This window comes from Zosterops lateralis, assembly GCF_965231275.1.
Source record: "Zosterops lateralis genome assembly, chromosome: 3".
In the NCBI taxonomy this organism is placed as follows: Eukaryota; Metazoa; Chordata; class Aves; order Passeriformes; family Zosteropidae; genus Zosterops; species Zosterops lateralis.
In genome coordinates, this window is record NC_139764.1 from 52,127,254 (window position 1) to 52,139,684 (window position 12,431).

Here is a 12,431-nt window from a genome sequence, read left to right on the forward strand (position 1 = left end):
AAAAAACCCCTCGAGTTTACTTCTGTATGTTACAGACAGGGCAATCTTCTGCCTTTATATGGAAAGCTAAACTTTTTACTGGAAGGGACATGGTAACCAATACATCAGTGGAGTGTCTTGACTGCTGGTTGGATTCAAAGCATCTTCAATATTCCTTCAATTGTTTTGTGAATACTAGATGGAGACAAGCTAACAGGGAAGTCTTTTGATGTACAGAAACAATTCCAAATACTTGCTTTTACTGGAAGAAGGCTTTTATAATATATTTTAATTGGTAAAGTTACATGATTTTGGAGAAGGGAATAAAGAGGCATTTGAATCTGCAAGTCTTGATCACTGTTCAAAGAGCTAAAGTATCAATACAGAATACACATTTAGATTAAACCTTCATTTTCTAGAATTGTCTGTTAACTGAATCAATAGAAATAATCTGTAAGACTAGAAAAAGTTTCAGCATTTTCCTTTAGCTGATACCTGTACTACTTTTCATGTGCTTGACAAGCTTAAGCAGGGTCTGCCTGTGTCATAATTGCTAATTGTGTAATCACTGATTCTGTGGTAACTAGAATACTGACCACTCAGTACTCATGGCTCCTGACAACAAAACAGAAAAGGAAATCTGAGAAGCGATTCTGTTGAGATGAGTCAGATACCAGGAAATAAGTTCAATGGAACAAGTAAGTAACATGCTGTTCAGTGCTTTGGGATGGAATATGATTTAGTGGTTTACCAAAAAGGACAATCTTTTACTAAAGCCAGTGCACTTGTTCTTTGTTAGATTTCTCATTATTGATTCAGTGGTACTGTTCTTATACCTAAACTCCTTTAAAATAAATAAATAAATAAATAAAAAACCCAAGAAAAAAACCTTTAGGGGATGAGAACAGAATAAAGAGGTGGGGAGACAGAGGAAGGCACTTGGAAGGAAGAGTGTAGTCTGGACCAAGGACAGACACAGCTGTTGCTTAGAAACAAAAGAGGAAAGACATTTAAACAGGCAATAGGAAAGGAGTCAAAAAGGTTACAGAATTTCTTTGTTCCTCTGCACTTGTAATCAGTGAAACACTGCAGTAACTTTAACTGTGTTTTGGAGTGTGGTAAAATCCCAAGGAAAAGGTAAGAAACAAAAGCAGTCATTCATCTGCTTAGCAAGACAAGGATTTCTTTTGTTTTAGCAAGAGCAGGTAAAGAATACTTACATGAGAAGTCCGTACCAAAGTTAATTTAATGAAGTACCGCTGTAGGTTATAAGTGAAATGAAAAGGACTCCCTTTTTCCTGAAGTTTTCCTAAAGGCTGTCTTTGTTTAATAGAAGTCATGTCCCTGCTCTGAAATGAAAATGTAATTGTTTTTGGAGTTAGTAGGGCCTGAAACTATTTCCATGTAACTTTAACATCTATTTTTTTCAAAAAAGGTGATTTAAATGCAAATTTCAACAAATTTAACATCTACAAAGTAAGATCATCTTGGAATGCTGTTTAGCATATAATGGAAAGTCCACTGTAATAATGGAGATCATGCCATACTTTGCATGACACTTTCTACCTAAGCCATTACTGGCTATCACTAGCTCCTGCTGACATCCAAACCATAAATCTGGGTGGGTGCAGGTCATCTGCCCTGAACTGAGGCAGTGATGAACTTAAGTATTGTTCCACCATCTCCTCAGCCAACTGTGATATCACTGTGAAAGCACATACCTAGGCAGTCATGTGGAAAACAATGATGCCTGTCACAGCAAAGGAGAGCCTGTGCTCTGTTGGAACAGGATAAATCAGGAGGGAGTTCTGCAAAGTGGAATCCTGGTATGCAATGGGAGAGTTGGATTTGATAATTTTTGGGTCCTTTCCAGTTCAGGATATTCTGTAATTCTATGGAGATGTCCCTTTCTGAAAATGAACTACTGTTCCAGCAAGAGCCCTGTCCAAGTGCTGCAGCCATGACATCCTGTGCTGTGTAACTGAGACTCTTGCATGTTTTGCATTTTGCACAGCTGCCTGAACTCGAGGTCTGGCTCCTTCTACAACCCGTGGAAAACACTCTGCATATTTTGTGGTAAAACCTCTTTCTTTTTAATGGGAATTTAAGTTAATTTAGCTGAAATGGGTAATGAGCACTGGGGAAGGAGGAGGTGACTGCTGGTAGAGAAGTGGGTTGAAAAAGTTTAAAATAGCAAGTAACTGCTTTCATTAGTGAACTGGATTAGAGAATTTATTATGCACAGACACACTGTGAATTCATATTCAGTGTTGCACTGTCATAATTTACCTGCTTGTCCAAAACCATGTTTACTATACACTGAATTTAAAAGAATGTATTTTCTCTTGGTGAGGCATAAATTACTAACTCACAGCTCTCTTTTTTGTTCTAGGTTTTTAGGCTGAATTTGTTATTTCTGTCTTCTTGGGAAAAATAGACTAATAAACTATCTGATTAGTCCCTTTGACAGCATAATGTGGGCACCAGGCCCTGTTCCAAAGCCTGCTGAAGTGAATGAAAATATTCCCCTCGACCTCCCTGATCCCTGGATGCAAACTGAATGCATGGCTGCACAGTTGGCCTGGCACAACCCAAATGCAGGATTTTTCTGCAAGGGATGGGGTTCTACATGTACCCCTCTGCTCCTCAGTTTGTTACTGATCCTGTGTCTCTGTGGTAGACCACATCAGCCCTGCAATAGTGCTAAAAACTGATTTGGCAAGGAAAAAAACCCAAACAAAACAAACAAAACAAAAATACACTGAAATCAGTGTGACTGCAAGAACCAAGACAAAGGTGCAATTACTTTGCATTAGTAGTTCCATGTTTGGAATCTCAAGATTCAATGATTTTATCTAGAAAAATAGTTTGAAAAGAGAGAACTCTGTGCTGTGAGAGAGGTGAGAAGTTTTGTGTCACTGTGACTAGTGTGAGATCCAAATCCTACGATGGCTCATCAGGTCCTGTGAGAACCTGATGATGCAGGACTGGTTTGCTTCTCCATGAGAAAGGCACAAGGTATCTGCTGCTCTTCTGGTACTGCAGGGGAGTATTCCTCTCAAGTTTGCTGTTAAAAATCTCTAGAAACAGAAGGTAAGGACCTGAATCGTGTCAGTAGAAGGTTCAAAGGGAAATGAGGATTTAGAAGTGTGTGTTTTAGTAGAATGAGCTGTGTTTTAGTCCAGTAGAGTTGTAACCAAAATGCCTTTCTTAGGTATCTGCTTAATTCCTATGGAAAGAGTAGACAGCATAGAGAAATTATTAAGAACATCAAGAGAAAAACTGAGAACTAGAAAAGGGGAACAAGCAAATAAGATAGGAGCAGGGTCTTTAATTTACCAGCTATGGATGGACTCATGCAATTCACAGGGCAGGAAAGAGGCTTTAGTTTGGTCCTTGCTTCCATGCTGTTCCTCACAAAGGGCATTGCCCACCCTGTTGCAGAAGAGTGAGAGTGATGCTAAAATCTGAGACGCCTCTGAACTTTACAACCTCTTTTATTGTGAGGCATGGCTCTTCAAATTTGGCACCCGTGCTTCCAGCTGCAGGTGCTATCCCTAGTTTTCCTTCTGTGTGGTCAGGTTATGGATGCTGGTAAGCAGCTGCTCTTATTCAGCATGGGGCTGTGGCTCTTGCAGTGGTGTTGGTGGGATGGGCAGCACTGCTATTCATCAGGGGAGACACCACTCTGGAATACATCTAAACTCAGTGAACTAATAATGAAAATATTGACCCCTTGAACAGGATCAGACTGTTCTCCCTCTCAACTAAGAAAGAAAGAGAACCAGGCATGTATGGGGAGGAGTCCAATGGGACAGCTCCTGTTAACAGACCCAATCTGTTCTTCTCTGCATGTCATTATTTGGACTGTTCTCCAGCCCGTCCCTGAGCAGAAAAAACTGGAAATGGCTTCTATTTCTTATTTGTGTTGAACAGCAGTTGGACTTGGACAGCTTTTTAAAGATTTGATTAAGTCTTTAAGGAGTTAAACTGAACCCAAAATAAATACTGCTAAAGCTCCCTGCTCCTGAATATAAGTAATTTTAAAGCCTGGGTAAGAAAGCATCATTAAAAAAGCATCATTCCAACCCAAAATGGTTTTCCTTTGCAACCCAGCTGATCCAGTGTTCCAAGAAAGCCTTCAAGAGGAAGTGCAAGCCCTTCAGCATCTTGAAACAGAGACCACAGGCAAGACAAATAACCACTGTGAAGAAGCAGCCCCTGCAAAAGGTATAGTTAATACTGAAGTGTGTGTGTTATCTCCATACAAAGTCTTTCATCCAGTAACACTATTGTTTCCTCCAAGGACAAAGCCTGGATGTTGTGGATGAGTCTCACATATGTGCTTGACTGGGTGCCAGATTCTTTCCTCCCCCTCCCTGTGCTGCTAGTGTTTGGGAATATTGCTCTGTTGAGAAGCCAAATCAGTAATCTCATGCCGGCCTTGGGCACATAAGTGTCTCTGCTCTTTGAGTAAATGTTCAAATATATATTTTAAAGACAATGTGAATCTCTGGAACAAGTCATTTTGCTGGGGAGGAGGTGAGTACATATGGACATGCATGGATATTATTTTATCAAGAGATGCCAATTCACTACTGATTTGGTCAACTGCTGTTGTAAAATGTCCTTTAAAATTAGTTGTGGAAAGAAGCAGAAGTGCACAAAAGTTTAAAGTTAAAAGAATGTGACAAGTGGGAAAGGGAAGGTGTCTTTTCTAATTTTTCCTAAGTGCTCTTAGGTCTGCCATGACCATGGTATTTTGTTGGAATGCATTGGTACTTTATACTTCTTCTGGTGCTGTCAATAGACAGTGAAGGGCTGAATCAGCTTTCTTGTGCCTTTCAAAAAAAGCAAATTTCTTTTGTTTGTAACATTTTTCTTTCCCTCAGGAAAAAAAAAAAAAGTAACCCTTGCTCTAAAATATTTCTGTCCCTTGCAAGAGGGGAGTGTAGTTGGTGTCTTCTCTTATTTCCATTACAGAAACAGCCAGGACAGAACTCTAACTGGAAGCAGCATTATGAGTGTTTTCTTAATACTATTCAACCGGTCAAACAGATCACAAAAGCTGTGAAGGAGGGCCACTCTCTTCCACCTTCTCCCCCACCAAGCACCAATCCAGGTTTGTGGTCTGCTTTCTTATTGTGGTTCTTGTATTGATCTTTGATAACAGAATGACATCTTATTAAGCACAGATGGGATTCAGTTTTGCACCCCTGGCACAACAGAATGTGAACATTAATTCCCTCCATAGGCTCTAATTTTCAGCTCTATTTTTTGGCTTGAACTGAGTAGGAATGCAAAGCAGAGGCGGTGGGGAGGAAGAGAAAACTAACCATACATTTTAAATGTAAAGACAGCAAGTCTGGGGTCTGATATTAACACTTATTAACACTTCAGAAGGAGTCAGGATAGCTGTACTATCCTAGAACAGAGGGTGAAATACATCCTCTCTCCTTTCAAAGCAAGTAGTGTACACAAGCTTCCCCACTGCTGGCTTTTCCACTGTCCCCTTCTCCACCCAGCTTTGCAGACAGGGAAAGACATTTAGAAAATGACAGGTCTGGTTTTCTACTTAATACCATGTTCAGCCTCTGCATAGAGCTCCCTGTGTTAAAAGTTACAGATCCAAAAGCATGCACACACAGACAATATCTCATGATAGTGTGATTTATAAAATGTGGGAACAATCTTGAAAAGGGTCTGAGTGGAGTCCTGCCTGTGTCAGGAAGGCAGAGAGCAGAAGGGAGAAGGGTGGCTCTTTGGGCTCAGTTCCAGAGCAGGGATTCATGACTGATAGCAAGACCAGCTGCCATGATTTCAGCCTCTCTCCTCTCCTAGATGACAGCAATGCAATATAAGCAGCAGGACACATCTTCCTTCTTAGACTGGGGTTAACTCCTCTCTGAATTTCCACTGCTGAGTTCTTTGATGACTATTATTCCTGGTCTTTACTTTACTCTAAGGGCAGACCCTCCCTTTCCTTCTCCCTCTTGGAGGAAACCAAGTTGTGCTTGGTTTGCTCTTGCAAAGAGAGCAGCAGTAGTTGTAGAGAAAGGAATTGGAGAATTGCTTTTTAGGAAGGACAAATTCCTGAGTGGCCTAGTGAGGATGTATATCCTATACTTACTACAGGACTGTATATCCTGTACTACAGGACTGGTGAGAAAGTACATAGATTGTGGGAAGGAGAGAAAGATTTTTGGTTTTGTCTCATCCTCCTCCAAATAGAGCCCAAAACTCCCCATTCTCCCCTGAAGTTCCAGGTGTCCCTGCTGCATCCCTGAAGCCAGGTATCTGCCCTATCTCATCCTCCTCTCCCCTCCCCTCAGAACCATTTTGCCCATGCTACTGGTCTGGAGCAGGTTTTTGGTGGCTCCAAAATTTTTTTCTGTATTGCCACTGAAAGAAATAATTTGTTGAAACATGCTGACTCTTTAGTATTAAATAAAGGCACTTGGGCTGCTTTTGTAAAAGTCACTGGACATGGAGGAATGGTCTGAGAACATCAAGGGCACTGTGATGACTGAACGTGACTGTGTTGACCCTGAACACTGATTGTTTATTGCAATGAATTGGATTGTACCTGCCATAACAGTTGCTGAAGAACTTTTAGCAGAATCTAGACAGTAATACTGTCAAAAAAGATTTTACAAAGCACCATTGCATATTCTTCACGATGCTGCTTCACACCCAGAAACCTGGCTCTCAGATGTGCCTCAGCTCACAGGGCACAACTGCTTCAGCAGTGTTTTGCTAAATCACAGAATCAATCACATTGGAAAACACCTCTGAGTTCATTGATTCCAACCCATGACCAAACGTCCTTGTCACTGCCCATCTGGACAATCATTAGTGTGTAATAATCAGTGTGCTGAATTAGTCCAGGGAGTGTCCTGGTAATATCCCTTACCCAGGCTCCAGCAAGGAGCAGACTTCCCCGTGGTATGAGTCTCATTGACATACAGGACACTCAGTTCCCCTCAGAAGCAAGGCACCCACAACCACCACCCTTCTTTTATTACCTGCAGCTGTTATCCCTCTGACTGACTACACTGGCTGGGATGGAAGGGTGCGATTCTACAGGTCTACTTCTCTTTTGCACTCTCTGATACTTCTCAGCCTCCCCACCTCCTCTTTAAGCTCTGCCACCAGGCTGGGCAGATCATCCACCTGTTCACAGTGCATGCAGGTGTCTTTCCCACTATCCTCCAGCACTTAACACCAGGCTCAGACACTCCCTGCAGCCAGAGGCCTGACTATTCATGTTTCTCAAGGAGCTCTGCTCAGACTAGATAATTGTGAGGTTGGGAATGAGTAGGACTAGGACAGAGATAAGAAAATCTGCTTTTATTAATCCCCAGGATTTATTCCTGAAAGCAATTGCTGTTTGCTGGGCTAATACCATAAGCATGCATTTTAGTATCCCAAGTGTTTTTCTAGAGAAAGGTTTTGTGGTTCTACTAAGTTTGTACTTTGGAAGCTGGTGGAAATTCATCACAGACACTTGCTGGTGGGGCCAGGTGTAGAACCAGGTGTTGGCCAGGCATCTTGAATGCTCCAGTAAAGCAGGCAAATTCTTCTCCTGTAGTGTATAAACTGTGACACAAGGTGTTCCTTTCTTACCATCAGACTATATTCAACATCCGTGCTGCTCTCAAGGGTTTACTGAGGCTCCACAGCAGAGGGATATGCAGTTTTGCAAAGAACAAGCTGTCTGCTGTGCTGCAAACCCCACCAGACAGGCTTTGGTAAGCAAACACAGTCCTTGTCCTGGAAGCAGATTTGCTAAAGAGTAGTTTGTGGTCAGTGACGCCTATACTAATACAAGACTTGAAATTCCAAGGGAGTTGATAAACTCTTATAACAAGACACATACTGATATCACCTGGGAGATGCCTGAAACTGGAGCCCTTTTTCTGATTTAAAAAAGTGACAGAATATCACAGTACAAAAAACTTGGGATAACAACTTCTTCATACTCTTCTGCAGTTATATTCCAGGGTAACAGCTGGAATATAGGAATATTCTCTGTAGAGAATAGAAACCTGGCAGGTTTTTGCAGTACATTGAGAAAAGTCTTCTTGTCCTTTAGGGCTCCCTGCTGTTGGAAGGTTTGCTATTCCCTGGCCAATAGACACAAGGCCAAAGGGCCAAGCCCCTTGGGGGAATCAGAAAAATGGAGCAAATCAGTGTCTTGAAGCGGAATCCTGTTTTCTTATAGAAAAGAGAATAATATAAACAGCTCCTTTAGGAGAGTACTGCTGGTTTGGGGGGATTTTGTGGTTGGTTGTTTTTTTGGTGTTTGTTTTTTTGTTGGTGTTTTTTTTTGGTTTTTTTTTTTTTTTTTTTTTTTTTTTTTTGTTTGTTTGTTTGTTTGTTTGGGGTTTTTTGTTTGGTTTGTTTGTTTGTTTTGTTTTTGTTTTTGTTTTTTTTTGTTTTAAGATGCCTAAAAATCTAACTTTTCTTTCACCTATTTGGAGCAGGAAAAATGGCTTGCAAATGTGAGAGGGTGGACATATGGCCTATTCCTTCTTAGCACCACTTCAAGAGCGATTTGGAGAGTTTTCACTAGGGTCTATAAGCTCCTTGCTAGAGTTGAGTGATGATTGTGCATCTTTTTTTACTAGGACAAGCAACCATCGACTGAGAGAAAAACTCCAACATTAACACCTGCTGTGTTATCACTTCTGGAGAGAGTACAAAAAAAAGAACATAAGCCAGGCAAAGAGTTCATTTAGTCATATTTACGTTTTTCTTATAACAAACCCTGAGGTATTTGAGGAGGGGGAGGCACTTTTAAAGCAGATCCTAGCCTTTGGAATCCAGTTTTCTGATAGAATAATGTAGAATTGTAAAGTTTGATCTTTTTTGCTGGGCTTTTTTTTTTGGCAAGTCCTGATGTGATAGCCTAAACTCATTTCCACACAACACTTGCTATAAATGAGAAAGGACAAAAATTTCCAAGTGGATGTTGTTGATAGTGAATGGCTTTCCTTGTCATTGTCTTGATTCATTGTGTGGACTTTGTGCATGAAGGTTTTCATTTGGGTCCTCAGGAGGGACCCAAATGCATTTTCAGTTAGAGGTCCTCAAACAGAAGTATCTATATAGACCTAAAATATATAGTCTAGCTTTGAGGTTGTTTTTGCCTGTAAAGAATTCCATAACCTTTAATCTTAAATTTTGAGATTTATTCCATCCTTTTTACCTTATGTCCTTCCAGAGTTTTTTGTAGCCAATCTGAATTGGGATGATACATTCCATATATTAATGGAAGCTTTGTGTGTCCTTTGTTGCAAATGCCCTTGTTGATTCAGCCTTAAAATTACCACTACTTCTCAATTCTGAAACCTGGGGCTTGTCAGGCTTTACACCTCCTCTCCCAAGGGATACTGGCAAGTCCAGGTATCACTGGGGTTGTAGTTGCAGCCAGTTTGCAGAGGCTTGGGACAGCCATTGCGGTCCCTTGCACAGACATCCACACTCTCATCTAAAACAGAGGAGTGTGGAACTGTGAAAAAGACTGGTCTATGTGAGCTTGCAGGTACTGGGTGTTGGCAACTGCTGCTGCATTTTCTGTAAAACTTGAGCTCTGCCAGGTGATTTACTTTGGGCAGGTGAGAAATCAGTTTCAGTGCTAGCCAAGAGCATTTTTAGCTGAGAAAGCAGATGTGAGAAACAGGCTTTGAGTGGTGCAAATAAATGGTCTTATCCTTAATGTGCCTGGAATTGGTTTCCAGGATGAGCTGCTCCATCACCTTCCCACAAGTACAGGTTTAATCTTCTTAGAAAAAATAGAGTAAAATATAAAAGCTCTTTCTATAACAAGAAGTAGCAGGTATATGGCTTGTTGCTGCTTTTAGACCACAGAGAGACAACAGAAGATAAGAGTGATTGATTGGCAAGGATGCATTAAGGCTTTCTTCTGACACATTACGGAAGAACTTAAGCAACACAATTTTTCAGCATCACTTCCCCCTGAAATGCTACAGCTACCAATAAAATAGGCAAACTCCAATTCATTGGCTCAGGCGTGGTTCGTTTTTTTTTCCCCTCTAGGCTACAAATCTTGTTATGCTATCCTTTTTAAAGTTGTGAGATTATTTGTATCCATTGCCAAGATTTAATTAAATGATTACCTAGAGGGGTGGATATTAGCAGCAGTTCATTCAATGGTTTTAACAAAATATAGGAAGATCCAGTACTGTGTGATTTTCTTCTTCTTTCCCCTAATGCTTTGATATATTGAACAAGACAGGTGAACATTGTGAAACTTCATGTGAATATTTAATAGAATCTTCCAGTAAACAATAAATGATAGTGATTGATACATGATAAATGGCCATGTATGCTGTGCCTCTCTTCAAAGCACTTTGAGTTCAGACTAAAACCAAATCTCATTCTTGCATTAAACATTTTAATTTCTTTTAAAATTTGATCAACAAGACAGAAATGTTGTGGATGTATATCCTTTATTTTTTTGGTGACTTGATCCACTGTCGGCCTTGGATCACCTTGCATAAACTTTCAGATGCAACAAGTAGGGGCTTTTTAGCCCAAAAATTTTCATTAAGGCTTTCAATTAAAATCCACAAGGAATTTTCTTACCGATTAAATGCTCATTAAGTAAGTGAAGATGAAAAGTAGTTGGACACAGCAGTAATAAATACCATACTTTAAAGAGTTTTATAAAACTACTTAGACTCTAGCTAATAGTGATTAGCTGGATACAGAAAGGATGACACTGAAGCAATTCTTACTCCTAGAGCTGGAAAAAGCAGGCATGACAGTAGCCCAAATATATTAAAGCAGTGCTGCTTAGCCTTTCTTTCAGTCCAGGAAGAAGAGGGGAAAAGCCCCAAACCTATTCCAAACTATACTGGGTGATGTGACCACAGTTGCTTTCTGTAACCAAATATAAATGAATCCTCAAATTGAGAGCAAGTTTTACTGTTTTACTGTATTTGTTGTTGTGTATCCCCATTATTTTCTGTCTGTGTATAGAAGTGTAGGATTTCACACCTTGGTTTCCAGTATCTTGCAAAAAACAACAACAAAAAGGCAGGAATGGTGTATTGAGGAAGAGCATTTTAAACATTCCACTAGAAATGAACCAACCGTTAATATATGGAATGTATCATCCCAGTTCAGACTGCCTACAAAAAAACTCTGAAACCAACAGCAACCCATTGACTAAGAGAATGGAAAGTTCCAGTAGGAAAAGTTGGTAAATAAAACTGAAGGAAAAAGAAATGAGCTTGGTTTCTGATAGAGGATGGAAACAAGAGCTACTTGTGTTTACATAGAGGATGTATTCTTTTGTTCCATGTAGTATAATTTTAGCTTCTTGGCATTATTTCAGCAGGTTCAGGTCTTTTTTCATCATTCATAAAATAAATACTTTTTAAATGAGACAAATTGTTTACTAAATTTCACTCTTTTAGTATGATTTGATTATAGTAATTCAGTTGTTTATTCACCACATAGTGCTCTGCTTCTACAGGTTTTCATGCAGAGTTCAGATAAAAGAGTATTTTTATCTGTATTTGAATGTGAGGTAAAGTATCCTAAGATCTCCCAGATCTTTCTCTCCCATGTCTCAGCTGTTGTGCCATGGCCTATCCCACCTTCTCCATGGCAGTTCTCTGCCCTTACATCCACTTCTCACACTAGGAGGAGAACTGGTCAGCGCTTGGGCTGCTGCCTTCCTCCACCATACCTACAGTGGATGTGGGGCTGCCTCTCCCCACACTGGTGCTGTCACAGCCCTGCATGTGCTAAAGGCAGTGTCACTGAGAGTTGTCCTGCAGCTTGAGCCTCAGCTACTGATGGCTTCTGAGAAATGCTCATAGAGGTCTCCCTAGCAAACAGGTTCAGAAAGTCTAGTCCCACTTAGAGTATTAGATGACTTGGGGCTATCTCACATCTCTTGAGGTGCAAGAATTTTAAAAGAAAAAAAAATTTTTTGACCACATAACTTTTTTGAAATAACTTGCCTTTCTTTGTCATGGGACAGCATCAGCTTCTGCTACATTTATGTTGTCAAGAATCTGGATAAAGAAAATTGAATAGGCTGATGGTTTTAAGCAGCATTGCACATTTAAGGTTTGCTTCTGTGCTTTACCTGCAGACACCCTTGCCATGTGTTTTAAAGTATTTTAAAATGCATCAAAAGTGGTTATTTTTTAAATGAGATGATCTTTAACCTGTAGTTATATATGCATTGGTGAGAAATGCTTATCATCTTTCCATATTTTGGAAGAGGCTGACATCAGGCACTAGCACCTCTTGGCAGCCCAGAGCTCAGGTACCCAGCTCCAGGGGCTGAAAGAGCAGCCAAAAGAATGTGCTCAGTGTCTGCATAATGTTTGCTTCTTAATATCACATTTAAATTCAAGGGCAAGTATTTCAGTAATTACTGACATTCCTTATAAAAAGCACAAACCAAA